Here is a 17,700-nt window from a genome sequence, read left to right as displayed (position 1 = left end):
ATACAAGTGAAAATTCGGGGCCAAAATTCAATTCGTTTTTGCATAATTTGATCTTTTTTATTTGTTTTCCTCAACTCATCGACTTTTTCCGTTTATGCATTTAAAACCTATATAAATTTGGTGTTAATTTTATGTAAAACCCAATGCTTTATGTGCCCCTCATGTTCGCTTATATTCATATATTCTTGAGAAAAAAAAATTCTCTACTTTTTGGCTCATTTTGGAAATGAGTTCAATTTTTTGTTTTGCTTGACCTCCTCCTCTAAAAATTCTTTGTACGTGCCTGGACTTGTGAGACCCATCAAAACAGCTTTAGGGTAACATTTTTGGGGTTGAATTGTTTGAACTCTTCATTTATTTCTTACTTTCTTTTGGGTGGGAGTTACGATTCAAATTATAAACGGAAAAATGCATATTATGCAAAATAACTGTTGTTTTGCGTAGGAACTGAAGACAACGATTGAAATATTTTTTGTTCGATATAATAAAAACAAAACAACATTTGTCTTACGCTATAGTTAGTAACATGGCCTGTGTGGGCGCTGGAAATTTTGAAAATATAGGGTTAGCCTCTGCAAAAGCTACCCTATAAAAGGAAAGACGGTAAGGGAGCGATTAAAATTATTTTGAAGTTCGTGGTAAGAAGCATTCTTTCTTGATACAGTTTTTTTTGACATTTAACAATAAATAAAAAAGAACCTAGTTGGTTTCATTCTTTTCTTCAAAACTCTATAGTGTCCTGTGTTTATTGATTTGCCTTTTATTTTGTACGTATTACTCATCAACTTTTGGTTTAATTAATTAAAAAAATAATTTCCACAAAATAAGTTTTTCAGATAAAAGTAAAGAACTCCATTAAACAAAAAATGAGCAAAAATAAAATCAAATAATCTACCAAGCGTGAAACTACCACAAATAAGCATCGATAAATAAATGAAACCCAAAACGAACAGAAATTACAATAGATAATCGAGTCAAACCTAAAACGAGCAGAAATTAACATAAATTGGGCTCAAAACCCATATGCCTTCCCAAGGCCAAAACATAATTTGCACCTTACTGAAAAAAATATAAATGTATTTACTCTTTTAACTTTAATAAATCAAATAATATTAACACTTTGATTTCTAAATATCGGTATATGTACAGTAAACTGACAATGCACATTCATTTGTATTTTTTTAAGTAAAGTGCAAATTATGTTCTGGCCTCGGGAAGGCATAGGGGTTTTGAGCACAACTTATGTTAATTTCTGCTCGTTTTGAGTTTGACTCGGTTATTTATTGCAATTTCAGTTCGTTTTGGGTTTCATTTATTTATCGATTCTGATTTTTGGTAGTTTCACGCTTGGTAGATTCTTTAATTTTAATTTTGCTCATTTTTTGTTTAATGGAGTTCTTTACTTTTCTTTGAAAACTTATTTTTTGGAAAAAGTTTTTTTAATTAATTTTTGTTCGTTTTATATTGACATAGTCTTTTCAGAGAAAAAGAAAATAATACTTTAGGTCTTTTCTTCTTTTTTAAGAATTTATAGTTTGGCCTGCTATTTGTATGCTGGAGAAAAATTTTCAGCAATTTTTAACAACATACACCCTCTTAAAAATCTGGACAAAAATAGTAGTGTTTAATTTAGTTTCATTCCTTTTCTAGTTGACCTGAAATGGAAAACTTGATACCATTCGCAAAAAAATATGTTTACTTTCTTTGATAGCTTGGATTCACTTACGCTATTTTGATTTAGTTAAATTTTAAGAGCAGAAGCAGCCCCGAAAATTTGAACATAATACCCTCAGTCGTTCTTGGGATACTGCTGAGATGCCTTATTAGGAATTAGCATGAACGCAGTGCATTTTTATTTAATCTTATGGCAACATTTAGTTTTTAAACATAAATTCAAATGGGAGTGTGGGCGTTGGAGGGGGATTATTTTCCCTCCAATCACTTTCGACTATTAAAAAGGCCATCAGCCCTTTCTATTTTCAATCAAATGAGCCCTTTTTGAAGTTCCTACGACAACTCCTTCGATACAAAGTGCCCTGGTCTAAACAACAACAACAACAAAAAAATAATACATCATATCAACATCAATTTTTACTATAAAAATGTCAAGCCTTCTAATCACTTTCGACTATTAAAAAGGGCCCTAGGCCTTTCGATTTCCAATCGAATGAGCCCTTTTTGAGTTTCTACGACAACGCTTCCTGTAAACACCTTATATACCCCCAGGGCAAAAATTAAAACTCTTACCCTAAGGGCTGTGAGGGTGAATGTCATCCTCTAAGACCTCATTTCCAAAACTTGAGCAAAAAAAGGATTGTAACACCTGATTGGCCCATTTGTGTGCAATTTCAAGCCAGTGAAAAGAACGAAACGTCTTTGACTCACATTTTTAAAAAAAGTAAATTCGTTGTTTCTCTATGATTCAATCCCAGCACCCCCCTGCTCGGAGTGTTGAAAATGATTTCACGACATTATTTTAGTTTTTTTTTCTTGTCCCAAACTATTTTTTTTCATCATGAACCGTTTAGACCAATTTGATCAACTTGAAGAAAGTTTAAATAGAATTGTTACTGATATTGATATTAGTGCATAAACTAAAAACTGACAAAAATATCCAGAACTTTTTTTTTCTTATAGCCTTGACTATGAAGACATTGTCGCCCTCCACTATAACTTCGTTAATACATCCTTCTGCCAATCAAGCCATCTCCCCCAAAACACTTTTCAGTCATTTCTTGTAAAAATTTTTATTTCAACTCACCAACACGGGTCTTTCTACCTTTGAACCAGAGAATGGACCTAAGTTTCACATTTGAACGATAGAATTGTATTTTCCATAATTTTCTTATAGGAAACTAGACTTTATGATCAAAAACCCCTATTAGCTCAGATTTAAAGAAATAGTTTATTTTTCGATCCATACCTGGACTTAAGTTTCACCTATGAACCAACGAATTGTATTTTCTATGATTTTCTTACAAAAAACAAGAGTTTACGGTCAAAAACCCTTATTAGCTTAGATTTTTCGCTAGCAACTCGCCCTCTGCGATAACTTCGCTAATACATCTTTCTGTCAATCAACCCACAGCCCAAAGAGACACAAAAAGCCGAAAGAGACATACATAGTCCAAAAAGACTCAAACAGCCCAAAGAGAGACACATAGCCCAAAGAGACACATACAGAAGAAAAAGACTCAAATACCCCAAAAAGACACACAGTCCAACGAGACACACACAGCATAAAGAGACACACACATCTCAAAGAGACACCCACAGCCCATAGAGACACATAAAGCTGAAAGAGACGCACACGGCCCAAACAGAAGCACATATCCAACAGAGACACACAAAGCCCGAAACGACACAAACATCCAACAGAGACACACACAGACCAAAAAGATTCAAACTGCCCAAAGAGACACACAGCCGAAAAAGACACACACAGTCCAAAGAGACACACACAGCCCAAAGAGACACACACACAGCCTGAAGAGACACATATAGCCTAAAGAGAAGCACATGGCCTCTAAGAGACACAAAAAGCCAAAAGAAACACACACAGACCAAAACAACTCAAACAGCCCAAGAGACAAATACAGCTCAAAGAGACGAACACGGCCCAAAGAGACGCACACATCCAACAGAGACATACAAAGCCCAAAACGACACAAACAGCCAAAATAGACACACAAAGACCAAAAGATTCAAACTGCCCAAAGAGACACACAGCCTAAAGAGACACACACAGCCCAAAGAGACACACACAGGCTAAAGAAACACACACAGTCCGAAGAGACAAACAAAGCCCAAAGAGACACACACAGCCCAAAGAGAACAAAAACGCCCATACAAAAAACATAAAGACCAAAAAGATTCAAAAAGCCCAAAGAGACACACATTGCCCAAATACAAACAAACGGCCCTAAGAGACACAAACCGCCAAAATAAACATACACCGAACAAAAGGACACAAACAGACCAAGGAGACACAAAAACCCCAAACAAACACAAACAGCCCAAAGAGACACATACAGACCAAAAAGACTCAAACAGCCCAACGAGACACACAGTCCCAAGAGACACTCACAGCCCAAAGAGACACACACAGGCTAAAGAGACACACACAGCCTGAAGAGAAACATAAAGCCCAAAGAGACACACACAGCCCAAAGAGACACACACAGGCTAAAGAGACACACATAGCCCAAAGAAACACAAACAGCCCAAAGAGACACTAACGGACCAAAGACCCGAAAAAACACCAAAAGGACTCAAACACGCCAAAGGAATATAAAAAGATCGAACAGATTCGGAATCAAAACAGAAACACACAAACAAAAGATACACACACATCCCAAAGAAACACACACAGCCCAAAGAGACACAAACAGCCCAAAGAGACAAACACAGACCAAAAAGACTGAAACAGCCCAAAGAGACACACAAACAGACCGAAAAGACTCAAACAGTCCAAAGAGAAACACAGCCAGCCTAAAGAGACACACACAGCCCCAAAAGACACAAGCAGCCCAAAGAGACACAAACAGCCCAAAGAGAAACACAACCCAAAGAGACAAACACAGGCCTAAAAGACTCAAACAGCCCAAAGAGACACATACAGACCAAAAAGACTCAAACACCCCAAAAAGACATACAGTCCAACGACACAAACACAGCCTAAATAGACACACACATCACAAAGAGACACCCACAGCCCAAAGAGACACACACAGCTCAAAGAGACGCACACGGCCCAAAGAGACTCACACATCCAACAGAGACACAAAAAGCCCAAAACGAAACAAACAGCCAAATTGACATACACAGACCAAAAAGATTCAAACTGCCCAAAGAGAAACACAGCCTAAGGATACACATACAGCCAAAAGAGACACACACAGTATAAAGAGACACACACAGCCCGAATAGACACACACAGCCAAAAGAGACAAAGACACCCAAAATAGAAAAAAAACGCCCATACAGACACATACAGATCAAAAAGATTCAAACACCCCAAAGAGACACATACAGCTCAAAGAGACGCACAAGGCCCAAAGAGACGCACACATCCAACAGAGACACACAAAGCCAAAACGACAGAAACAGCCAAAAGAGACACACACAGACCAAAAACATTCAAACTGCCCAAAGAGACACACAGCCTAAAGAGACATACACAGCCCAAAGAGACACACACAGGCAAAAGAGACACACACAGTCCCAAGAGACACACACAGCCCAAAGAGACACACATAGCCCAAAGAGACACACATGACCCCTAAGAGACACAAACAGTCAAAAGAAACACACACACCAAAATGACTCAAACAGCCCAAAGAGACACACATAGCCCAAAGAAACACAAACAGCCCAAAGAGACACAAACAGCCCAAAGAGACAAACACACGCCAAAAATACTCAAACAGCTCAAAGATACACAACCAGATAAAAAAAAACTCAAACAGCCCAAAGAGACACACAGCCCAAAGAGACACACACACAGCCCAAAGACACACACACAGCCCAAAGAGACACAATCAGCCCAAAGAGACAAACACAGACCAAAAAGACTCAAACAGCCCAAAGAGACACACAAACAGTCCAAAAAGACTCAAACAGCCCAAAGAGACACACAGCCCAAAGAAACAAACACATCCCCAAGAGACACAAACAGCCCAAAAAGACACAGAGAGCCCAAAGAGAAACACAACCCAAAGAGACAAACACAGACCTTAAAGACTCAATCAGCCCAAAGAGACACATACGGACCAAAAAGACTCAGACACCCCAAAAAGACACACAGTCCAACGAGACACACACAGCCTAAAGAGACACACACATCACAAAGAGACACCCACAGCCCAAAGAGACATATACAGCTCAAAGAGACGCACACGGCCCAAAGAGACGCACACATCCCAAAGAGACACAAACAGCCCAAAACGACACAAACAGCCAAAATAGAAACACACAGACCAAAAAGATTCAAACCGTCCAAAAAGAGACACACAGCCTAAACAGACACACACAGCCCAAAGACACACACTCAGGCTAAAGAGACACACACACAGCCCGAAGACACACACAAAGCCCAAAGAGACAAAAAACGTCCATACAGACACAAACAGACCAAAAAAATTCAAACACCCCAAAGAGACACACATAGCCCAAAGAGATACACACGGCCCCTAAGAGACACAATCAACCAAAAGAAACACACACAGACCAAAATGACTCAAACAGCCCAAGAGACACATACAGCTCAAAGAGACGCACACGGCCCAAAGAGACGCACACATAAAACAGAGACACAAAAAGCCCAAAACGAAACAAACATCCCAAATAGACACACACAGACCAAAGAGATTCAAACTTTCCAAAGAGACACACAGACAGAAGAGACACACAAAGCCCAAAGAGACACACACAGCTCAAAGAGACAAAAAACACCCATACAGACACATACAGACCAAAATGATTCAAACATCCAAAAGAGACACAACTATCCCAAAGAGACACACACGGCCCCCTAAGAGACACAAACAGCCAAAAGAAACACACACAGACCAAAATGACTCAAACAGCCCAAAGAGACACACATAGCCCAAAGAAACACAAACAGCCCAAAGAGACACAAACACCCCAAAGAGACAAACACAGATCAAAAAGACTCAAACAGCCCAAAGAGACATAAACAGATCAAAAAGACTCAAACGTCCCAAAAAGACACACAGTCAAACAAGGCACACACAGCCTAAAGAGACACACACATCACAAAGAAACAACCACAGCCCAAAGAGACACATAGAGCTCAAAGAGACCCACACGGCCCAAAGAGACGCACACATCCAACATAGACACAAAAAGCCCAAAACGACACAAACAGCCAAAAGAGACACACACAGACAAAAAAGATTCAAACTGCCAAAAGAGACACACAGCCTAAAGAGACACACACAGCCCAAAGAGACACACACAGCTCAAAGAGACAAAAAACACCCATACAGACACATACAGACCAAAATGATTCAAACATCCAAAAGAGACACAACAATCCCAAAGAGACACACACGGCCCCTAAGAGACACAAACAGCCAAAAGAAACACACACAGACCAAAATGACTCGAACAGCCCAAAGGACACACATAGCCCAAAGAAACACAAACAGCCCAAAGAGACACAAACACCCCAAAGAGACAAACACAGACCAAAAAGACTCAAACAGCCCAAAGAGACATAAACAGATCAAAAAGACTCAAACGTCCCAAAAAGACACACAGTCAAACGAGACACACACGGCCTAAAGAGACACACACATCACAAAGAGACACCCACAGCCAAAAGAGATACATACAGCTCAAAGAGACGCACAGGGCCCAAACAAACGCACACATCCAACAGAGACACACAAAGCCCAAAACGACACACACAGCCAAAAGAGAAACAAACAGACCAAAAAGATTCAAACTGCCCAAAGAGACACACAGCCTAAAGATACACACACATCCCAAAGTGAAACACACAGGCTAAAGAGACACACACAAAGCCCGAAGAGACACACAAAGCCCAAAGAGACACACACAACCCAAATAGACAAAAAACGCCCATACAGACACATGCAGACAAAAAAAAATTCAAACACCCCAAAGAGACACACATAGTCCAAAGAGACACGCATGGCCTCTAAGAGACACAAACAGCCAAAAGAAACACAAACAGACCAAAATGACTCAAACAGCCCAAGAGACACATACAGCTCAAAGAGACGCACTCATCCAACATAGACACACAAAGCCCAAAACGACACAAACAGCCAGAAGAGACACAAACAGACCAAAAAGATTCAAACTGCCCAAAGAGACACACAGCCTAAAGAGACATACACAGCCCAAAGAGACACACACAGGCTAAAGAGACACAGACAGTCCGAAGAGACACACAAAGCCCAAAGAGACACACATAGCCCAAAGAGACACACACAGTCAAAAGAAACACACGCAGACCAAAATGACTCAGACGGCCCAAAGAAACACACATAGCCCAAAGAAACACAAACAGCCCAAAGAGACACAAACAGCCCCAAAGATAAAAACACATACCAAAAATATTCAAACAGCCTAAAGAGACACAAACAGATCAAAAGGACTCAAACAGCCCGAAGAGACACACAGCCCAAAGAGAAACACACAGCCCAAAGAGACACACACAGCCCAAAGAGACACAAACAGCCCGAAGAGACAAACACAGACCAAAAAGACTCAAACAGCCCAAAGAGACACACAATAAGACCAAAAAGACTCAAACAGCCCAAAGAGACACACAGCACAAACAGACACACACAGCTTCTCAGAGACACAAACAGCCCAAAGAGACACAGACAGCCCAAAGAGAAACACAACCCAAAGAGACAAACACAGACCTTAAAGACTCAAACAGCCCAAAGAGACACATAAAGACGAAAAAGGCTCAGACACCCCAAAAAAGACACACAGTCCAACGAGACACACACAGCCTAAAGAGACACACATCACAAAGAGACACCCACAGCCCAAAGAGACAAACACAGGCTAAAGAGACATACACACAGTCTGAAGAGACATACACCCCCCAAATATACATAAACAGCCCAAAGAGAAAAAAACGCCCATACAGACATATACAGACAAAAAAGATACAAAAATCCCAAAGAGACACACAAACCCCAAAGAGACACACACGGCTCCTAAGAGAGAAAAATAGTCAAAATAAACACACACAGACCAAAATGACTCAAACAGCCCAAGAGACACATAAAGCTCAAAGAGACGCACACTGCCAAAAGAGACGTACACATCCAACAGAGACACACAAAGTCCAAAACGACACAAACAGCCAAAAGAGACACACACAGACCAAAGAGATTCAAACTGCCCAAAGAGACACACAGCCTAAAGAGACACACAAAGCCCAAAGAGACACACACAGGCTAAAGAGACATACAAAGCCCTAATATACAAAAAAACCAAAAACAGACAAAAACCCCACAATGAGAAAAAACACGCCAATACAGAAACAAAAACACCAAAAACATTCAAACACCCCAAAGAGACACACATAGCCCAAAGAGACACACACGGCCCCTAAGAGACGCAAACAGCCAAAAGAAACACACACAGACCAAAATGACTCAAACAGCCCGAAGAGCCACACAAAGCCAAATGACACACAAACATCTCAAAGAGGAATAAACACCCCAAAGAGATAAACACAGACCAACAAGAATCAAACATAACAAAGAGACATAAACAGACCAAAAAGACTTAAACAGCCTTAAGACACACACAGCCCAAAGAGACGCACACAGCCCAAAGAAACACAAACATCCCAAAGAGACATAAACAGCCCAATGAGACGAACACAGTGTTCTTGCCATATACATCCCTCTTAGTATCAACTTCTTCCTAAAGCATAACGTTAAACTATTTTAAAATTGACAACATTGTTCAAGCACCATTTGCGTACTATACAGAACCCGTCGGAGAGGTAGAGCTATCCATTATTAAAATTCTTTTCTTGCCATCTACATCTCTCTTAGTATCAACTTTCTAGTATACTATAACGTTAGACTCTATATTAAACTGACAACACTGTTCAAACGCCATTGAGGTTACCTTAACTGCTAATCACTTTAACCCTTTTTCTCCATCGTCAAGTTCATGCTGTGGCAAGGTACCAAGGAACGTAAGGCAATTCAGGAACCAGTGGGGGAATCCCCGCTCGTAATTGCTAATCACTTTAACCCTTTTTCTCCATCGTCAAGTACATGCTCCAAAAATATTTTAGTCAGAAATTTCATGTTAAAAAATTATCCAATCACTAATTACCCCTTTTTTGCAAATGTCAATCAATGAATTCCAATTGTAAAAGCGTGTTTAATTACGTTGCTTGGAAAGGTATCCATAAGTACATGCTCTGAAAAGGTGCCAAGAAACGTAATCTCCCCAAACACGTCAAACTGTTTCCATGTGCAATTGATATCAATAGCAATAACCAGTCTGGTAATCTGTCTTGGAAAAGTGTCAAGGAACGTAATCTCCCCAAATAGCACAGGAAGGAACATAGTCTGCTAGAATCCATAGGTACATGCTCTGGAAATGTTTTCCTGTAGCTTCAAGCAAATAGCATGGTAATTCCTATAGCTTCAAGCAAAGTATAACTTAGCACTCTACTTACGTGGCCTGCTCTATTACGTGGGCTTATATAAAGGGGGCTGCCCTCTCCTCAACACCTTGCTCCTTATGCTAAAGTTGGAATTGTGTCCCAATTCTTTAATAACAACTCCTGAAACACAAGGGCCGTTTAGTTAGAAAAATAAGACAATTTTTTAAAAGTACTAAAAAACTTTAGCGTAAAGAGCGAGGTATTGAGGAAGAGACAACCCCCATCATATACGTAATAATTTTTGTTCGTTAATACCTCACTCTTTGCGCTAAAGTTCAAATTTTGTCCCAATTCTTTAATAATGGCTCCTGAAACACAAGATCCGTTTAATTAGAACAATAAGACGATTTTTTAAAAGTACTAAAAAAATTTAGCGTAAAGAGCGAGGTGTTGAGGAGGAGGTGTTGAGAGGATATGATCCGACAGAGACGTATTCTCCAATCAAGACCGTATCCATAGTTTTTTATGGGGGGGGGGGGGATCACAACTCAAATAATCAAAAAGAATGGGTGTACCTCCCATGGACTTTGTCCAATGGTCTCAAATAATTTTTTTTACCTGCATTTTTCAAGCAATGTACGAGTTGGAGAAATAATTTTTAATTTTGTTGGAGAAAGGTTTGTTTTTATATGTGTTTTTAACACCAGTTTAATAGTCGATTAAATACTTTGGGGAGGGATCAAACTTTAGAAGCATGGGCAGATTCAACATCTTTTCTTCTTCCTGAACAGAAAAGAATAACTGAAAAGACAGCTCGACCTGGAACAAGAATTCGGCCTAAAAAAGAAAAATTTTTCAACCCCTTTTGCCGTTACAAAACCAGAAGAGGCGATAGAAGGAGTAAAAGCCAATGACTTTACTCCAGATCCAGCAACAAAAGAAAACATACCAGACAACTGGGAGGAGCTTCTGGACGAAGAGAAAATAACCATACCGGAATAAAATTATGACAATAACACATCTACATTGCGCTGTGAATTCAAATACAATGGTGTGGCTGAATATCTTTTAGAAAAAGGAGCAGACCTCCACCTGGAAAATTGTAGCAAAGTAACACCTGTAGATACAGCTGCTAAACAAAGCTCACTGCCTATTAATCTACTGCTGAATGCCATCAAAGAATGGTAAAACTAAAAGATCATAATAGTGATTCTATGGAGACTTTGGACTAAGTCAACTATTCTGATTACCAATACCTTGGAAATATAAGCGTCAAACTTCTACTTGATGGTTCTGTGAAACCTGGCTCGTTGGTTCAAATCAAAGTTGGCCGGTTGAGGAGAGAGTAATCGGAAGTTTTTGTGAAGGAAAGTTTCGGTATAATGTCTAAAAATTATTTAGTTTATGTGTGATTCTGTTTGTATGTTTTTTATAGAATAAAAGAAACTGAAAATTATTCTTATTTACTTTAGGATTATTGCTTCAATTTACTTTCTCTCTTTTTTTCTTTTTTTTTTACTGGGATCTAATATCAAAAATAGAATAATGAAATTGGTTTGAATACAAGTTTATTTATGACCTATGATTATTTTCTTATTCAACGCATCTTAAGCACTGTGAAGGTCAGAATTAACAGGAAAACATTCCAGGGAACATTTTTTTTTGCACGAAATCATTATAGCCCTTTAAATTACTCAAATAGCTCAAGTGGATATCTTGTTAAAATTTGGAAAGCAGAGATTTAATTTAAATTTTTGGGATTAGTGACAGGCCTGTGTGTGCTTTCAAAGAGCACACAATTCCAAGTTGTTGTATTTTTCTTGTTTGCTATTAAAACAATAATGAGAACCCACTCACATTTTAATAATTATGAGTAGAGTTTCTTATTCGTTTACAAGACGAAGGTAGTCTGTCAAATTTTGTCGGGGAGCTGGCGTTTCCCCAACCCCAGAAGATTCCCACACCTCGCAGAAATTTCTCCCATAAACAAAATTGAGGAGCCACGAAGATAATGCAAAATAAGGTATTTCAATATGTCGATCAAATGTCCTCTAGGGTAACAAAAGGGCCAGATAGCAAAAACTGTTTTAGGATAGGGGCTGGTTGGTCTCCCATCACTTTCGACTTATAAAAAAAGGATTAGAACTCTCAATTTCCGATGGAATGAGCATCCTCCGAAGTTTCTACGAACATTAGAGGGATGTTGGGGGTGAGCAAGGGGTAGCCCTCTCCTATACGCAATAGTTCTGCTCATTTTGGGGTTTAATATTACTCTTTACTTTCATAATAACAGCGTAGACCTGAAATATTCCCCAAAAGCAATAATGATTAAATATAAATTCCTACATCCTCCCCTCAACCAACTCCTTCCTTAGAACTACTCTGTGCTTGCCTGAAGACTTAAAGAGAGTTAAGATGTTTTGGCATTAAAATGCACCCTTTGAGGCACCTGCCCCCTCCCTAACAGCAAAACAATCAGATGACACTCCTGTCAAGGCTTAAACGTCTCATCTACAAATGTTTAGAATGTAGTATTTTTTACCAAAGAAAGATCACGGATGTGTGATATGTTTTTAGATGAAAAAGTTCGAAGTAAAAGAGCGACTCAGCTCAATAGTAGTTGAAACTCTAAAAAACAGAATTATAATATCAATAGATACATAAAAAGAATTGGCTTACCATGCTGATTCCAAATATGTAAGATTCATTAAGTTTAGTATTACCCATTAAAAGTTGAGACTTTGAGAAAATTTGCCTTATTTTTGAAAAGGGAGGAAACATCCCCTAAAAGTCAAGAAATCTTATTGAAAATCGTACCATCAGATTTAGCGTAACAGTGAGCTCTACTGTAGAGGTCTCAAGCTCCTACCGGCAAATTCAGAATTCTGTATTGTTTTGCCACGAGGAAGATTACGGATGTGTTTATACATTCCCAGGGGTGACCATACCGAACCAATGGTCCTAAAAGATTGGAAGATGAATAATTTGAACGGAAATTTAAAGTTCTAGTGCCCTTTTCAAGTGATAAAAAAATGGAGGACAACTAGCCCCCTCCCATGCCCCTTTTTCCCAAGTCGTCCAATCAAAATTTTGAGATAGTTATTTTGTCAAGTATAGTTGAAAGATCCAATAACAAGACCCTCTACAACCCCTGAGGAAAGGTCTGTAAATTATGAAATTTGCCCATTGTTTACTTATGTTTGTTATCGGGATGTATACATACATTTTTTTTTGGGCGGGGGGGGGGGGAGATGAATTTTGGGCTGGGGGGATTTTTCAAATAGAGAATTTTCCGTGAGTAGGTGAGTGGGGAGGTGAAGTTTCCAGGGGAAATATACACTGGGTGAACTTACCAGAATTCCTATACATTTTTTTCTATTTGCCATACTTTCTCTTTACCGACTCAATTTTACATGAGGAGATGTTAAGGGGAATTATCCAGGGGAAATTTTCGTTCCTTCTGGAATTGTCTAGAGGATCTTTCTATGGGGGGGGGGGTGTTTCACAAAGAAATTGCCAGGTGGAATTTTGCACGGGAGAAATTCTCCATGGAGGAGTTTTCTGCGGAGCAACTTTTCACTTAATTCTCCATGGTGATTACCAGAAAAGAATTTCTCTTAGAGGGGGAGATTTCCGGCATGATCTGAAGAACAATCAGAAATTAATTTTTTGTTTAAATGAAAGTATGCTAAGAAAAGTTTTTCAGGTGGAATCGTCTGCAAAAGTTTTCAGGGGGGGGCGTTTTCAGTGAGAATGGAAATGACTGGGGGGAGGTTACATGGGAGGAACTTTCCATGGAGGTATTTTCCATGGAGGAGGAGCCGGTTTTCTCGGTATTATTTAAAAAATGATCAGAAATTAAATTTAAACATAAGTTTTTTTCCACTGAAAGTGACGAGCAACATTAAAATTCAAAATGATATTCATATGTAAAGGATATTGATATTAATATGAAGGATATTGATATGTATTTAAGGGGGAATGCCTCTTCCTTAATACCTTGCTCTTTACGCCAAAGTTTTACTTTTTGCTCCTAGTCTTTAAGAGCGACTCATGAAACACAAGGGCAGTTTAATCAGAAACTTTTTCAAAAGAACTAAAAGATTATATGGTTCGTTCTTTATTAGTTGTAGCTATCGCTGCAACCATGATTTCATTAGCTAAGAAAAAGCCGAAGGCTTTTCCTTGTATGTGATGTATACACTAAACACCATTTAATAGGGGTCAAAAGTTATTCCAGGTTTCGCTATACAGTTAGAGGTTATAAAATACTAGCTCCAAACACAAAGTATTTTTCGTTGAGTGCGATTGACAATGTGGCATTTAAAAAATTTAGGGGGCATAGCCTACTACTCCTGTTTAGTGATACTAAGAAAAGAGGAGCAAACACAGAATCGAAAGTACGAGCGAAAACAAGACAAGCCATATGTGAATAAGGACGATGCAATACAAGACGGAAGGAGGGAGTCATAGCATTATCTCCAAGACTTTTATTTTATTTTTTTTTTTTGTGGTGATTAATCTTAAGAATATCCATCTCAAGCTTGGCAAAAATCATAATGAAGGAAAGGCTGAGGTAGCTGGGGAACATATTAAGGATGAGAGTTTACCAAAGATTGTTCTTTTTGGTCATTAATTGAAAGAAACCACATATCCAGGTTATCAAAATGGCATATATGTAAAATCTCAAGAATGGTTTGTTGGGATCGAGCTAAGAATATCGGAGGACTGCATGAGATGAGGCAAATTGACTTCAAGTTTTGCATTTAGAAATGGGATATAAGGGCCAACAAATATGTCTCCATCTGGATCCATCTAAAACTTATGGCACTCTTAGCCCTACTGGAACTTTGGATCTATTCAAGTTGAAGCAGAAAGGTAAGTCAAAAGACGGCCTTTCACAACTTGCATGCACATAGTGTGGTAGATTTAGTTCATTCCAACATTCTTTGAAAGTTTCGTTTTGATAAAAGTAGCCTTTGAAGTAATAGTAACAGTAGTTGTAGCAGTAATAGGACGAGTAGCGATAGTAGTAGTAGTAGTATGCATATAATGCCGTTTGGTTAGTTCAACATCCCGCTCAACATGCCCTGAAAGTTTCAGTTTATAACACTACACCGTTCCTAGAATATTTTTGACACGCCTTTTTGACAATATGCATACAAATAGTGTGTATCTCATTAATAAACTTAGCCTCAGTAGTCGTAATAGTAGCATTTTGCTCATAGTGTGCACTTTCATCAGTTTAACATCCCCTGAAAGTCTCAAATTTATACTCCACGCCGATTTCATCTCAACGCCCTCTCCCATAGAGGATCAGTAATATTAGCATGCATATAATGTCCTTTTGTTAGTTCAATACCTCACTCGTAAAGGCCTTGAAGCTTTAAGTTAATACTCTAATCCGTTACTGAGATATTCCTGATGTCTTTTTGACAACATGGATGTGCGTGGTGTATTAAAATTTAGTTCAACACCCCCTTTTGTCTTGACGCACTTAGTCCTTAAATAGTAACAGTGGTAATCGTAGTAGCAGTACAAGTGTAGTGGTATGCACAAAACACTTTTTGGTTAGCCCCTCAACATGCCCTGAAAGTCTTAATTTAATACCCTAAGCAGTTCCAGGGATATTGCTGATACACGCTTCTGACACCCTGCATGTACAGAATATTTTGATAATATTAACAGTTAAACATTCCTTCAACATCCCCTGAGATTTTTACCTTAATACCCTCAGGCTTAGTTGTAATAGAAGTAGCAGGTGGACAGTTTCACTTAACTAGGTAGTTTTAGGTAGTTTCACTTACCTAGGTATTATTGGTAAAGACGGTGGGCGCAGTGAAGATGTTAAAAGTAGAATAATCAAGGCCCAGGGTGTTTTTTCACAGTGAAAACAAAATTTGGAAGAATAGGTAGATAAGTCTGCGAACCAAGATTATAGTACTAGAAGCTACAATTGCGACATTTGTCAACTATGGTTCTGAAGCGTGGGCACTCTGAAAGACGGAGAAGGATTTGTTAGATGTTCTCCATAGAAATTGTCCACGGATTGTTTTGGGTACCTATCTGACTGACCGTATTTAAAAGGTTGGCTGTCCAAATAATGTTGTTCAATCCTGCTTTCTAGGGCTATAATGAGAGAAATTTTGAGATGGCTAGGGCACGTTTTTGGGCATGAAGGATTACAGGTTGCCGAAGTAGTTTCCCGTATAGGCAAAGTAAGTGGAGCTTTCAATAGGATGAAGAGAATCTGGCGATCAAACATCTTCTCATTTTATTCCAAACTTAGACTCTTCAATAGAAATGTTCTGTCGATTCTGACGTGCGCAGACATATTAATGGGAAGCAAAAACATCAGATCTTGGCCTCTGAAAATATATATCTCCATTGAATCTTGAACATACGCTAGAAAAATTAAGTCTCAAATGCTAAGGCCCGAAAAATATTGATATCATTCGCCAACGCCGACGGTAATATCTAAGCCATGCCTTGAGAATGGGATAACTGCCTTGGGAACTCTCAGGACAGCTTTCCAGTGACAATAAACATGATCGAGGAGGAAGCATCATCCCAACAACATCCTATGCCTCACATTCCAGTCATAGCTCCATCTTTGACCTCATAATACGTTTCTGCCACCCAAGTGAAAAGATGTGCCGGCGGCAACAGGATAACATATAACAACTGGAGAGTCCTTAACACTGGCTAAAGTATTTCTGGAGACATATGAGGGGTTAAGGTAATGTCTAACTTAATGCTGAAAATTTGGTGGTAAGGGTCGGTGTTGGGGGGACCACATGACCACTTTGTGCATCTAGTTATACAGGTTAAAATCTTTGACCGATACTGGTTAAAAAAGATGTGCAGAATGCACATATTTCAACAAAAATTTGAAAATGAGTTGAAGGGTAGTCAAGTGTGGGAATCAAACCCATGACCCAATATGGGGACCAGATATTGAGTCTGACGCCTTAACCACTTGGCTAGACTAGTTGGAACTTGGAGGGGTAAGGATGTTAAAAGCTCCACTCGTCACTTTGGTCCTTAATCATACGCACTGAAAACCGTCCCATGATTCCACTTCAAAAGGTGCCATACACCTTTCTTGGTTCTAGAAATCTCTGTAAAGGAGGGGGGGGTTATGGGTTTAATTTGATTCTCCAATTATACAGATTTGTAGTCTTTGCATCATCTCAGTTCAAAAAAGATGCAATTCGTCTAGCTTTCTTTTCAAAACTGGTTGTGGGGTGGGTGTTTGAGAAGTCATTAGTCCAATTTGGTTGCGTGATTCGAGTTCCAACAGGTACAACAAATCCACCTTTTTGATGTCCGTTGATTAAGACGTTAACAGCTTGGTTACGATGCATTTGACAATATAAAATAGTTTCAAGTTGTATTTAAGAAAGCACCAAGAGAATATTTTAGCTTCAGGTCTCTGATTCTCCAGGAGTGACACGTACTGTTGCTTTTTGATTGAATGTTAATCGGTGCTCAGGGCATTTTAAGGGGACTGGAATACCCTAGCATATGCGGCTTTAAAGATTCATGTTTGAAAC

This window comes from Artemia sp. Qi Xiang Cuo, chromosome 1 (assembly GCF_049724085.1).
Source record: "Artemia sp. Qi Xiang Cuo chromosome 1, ASM4972408v1, whole genome shotgun sequence".
NCBI lineage: Eukaryota > Metazoa > Arthropoda > Branchiopoda > Anostraca > Artemiidae > Artemia > Artemia sp. Qi Xiang Cuo.
The sequence above is the reverse complement of the archived record's forward strand: the minus strand, read 5'-3'. Positions refer to the sequence as shown.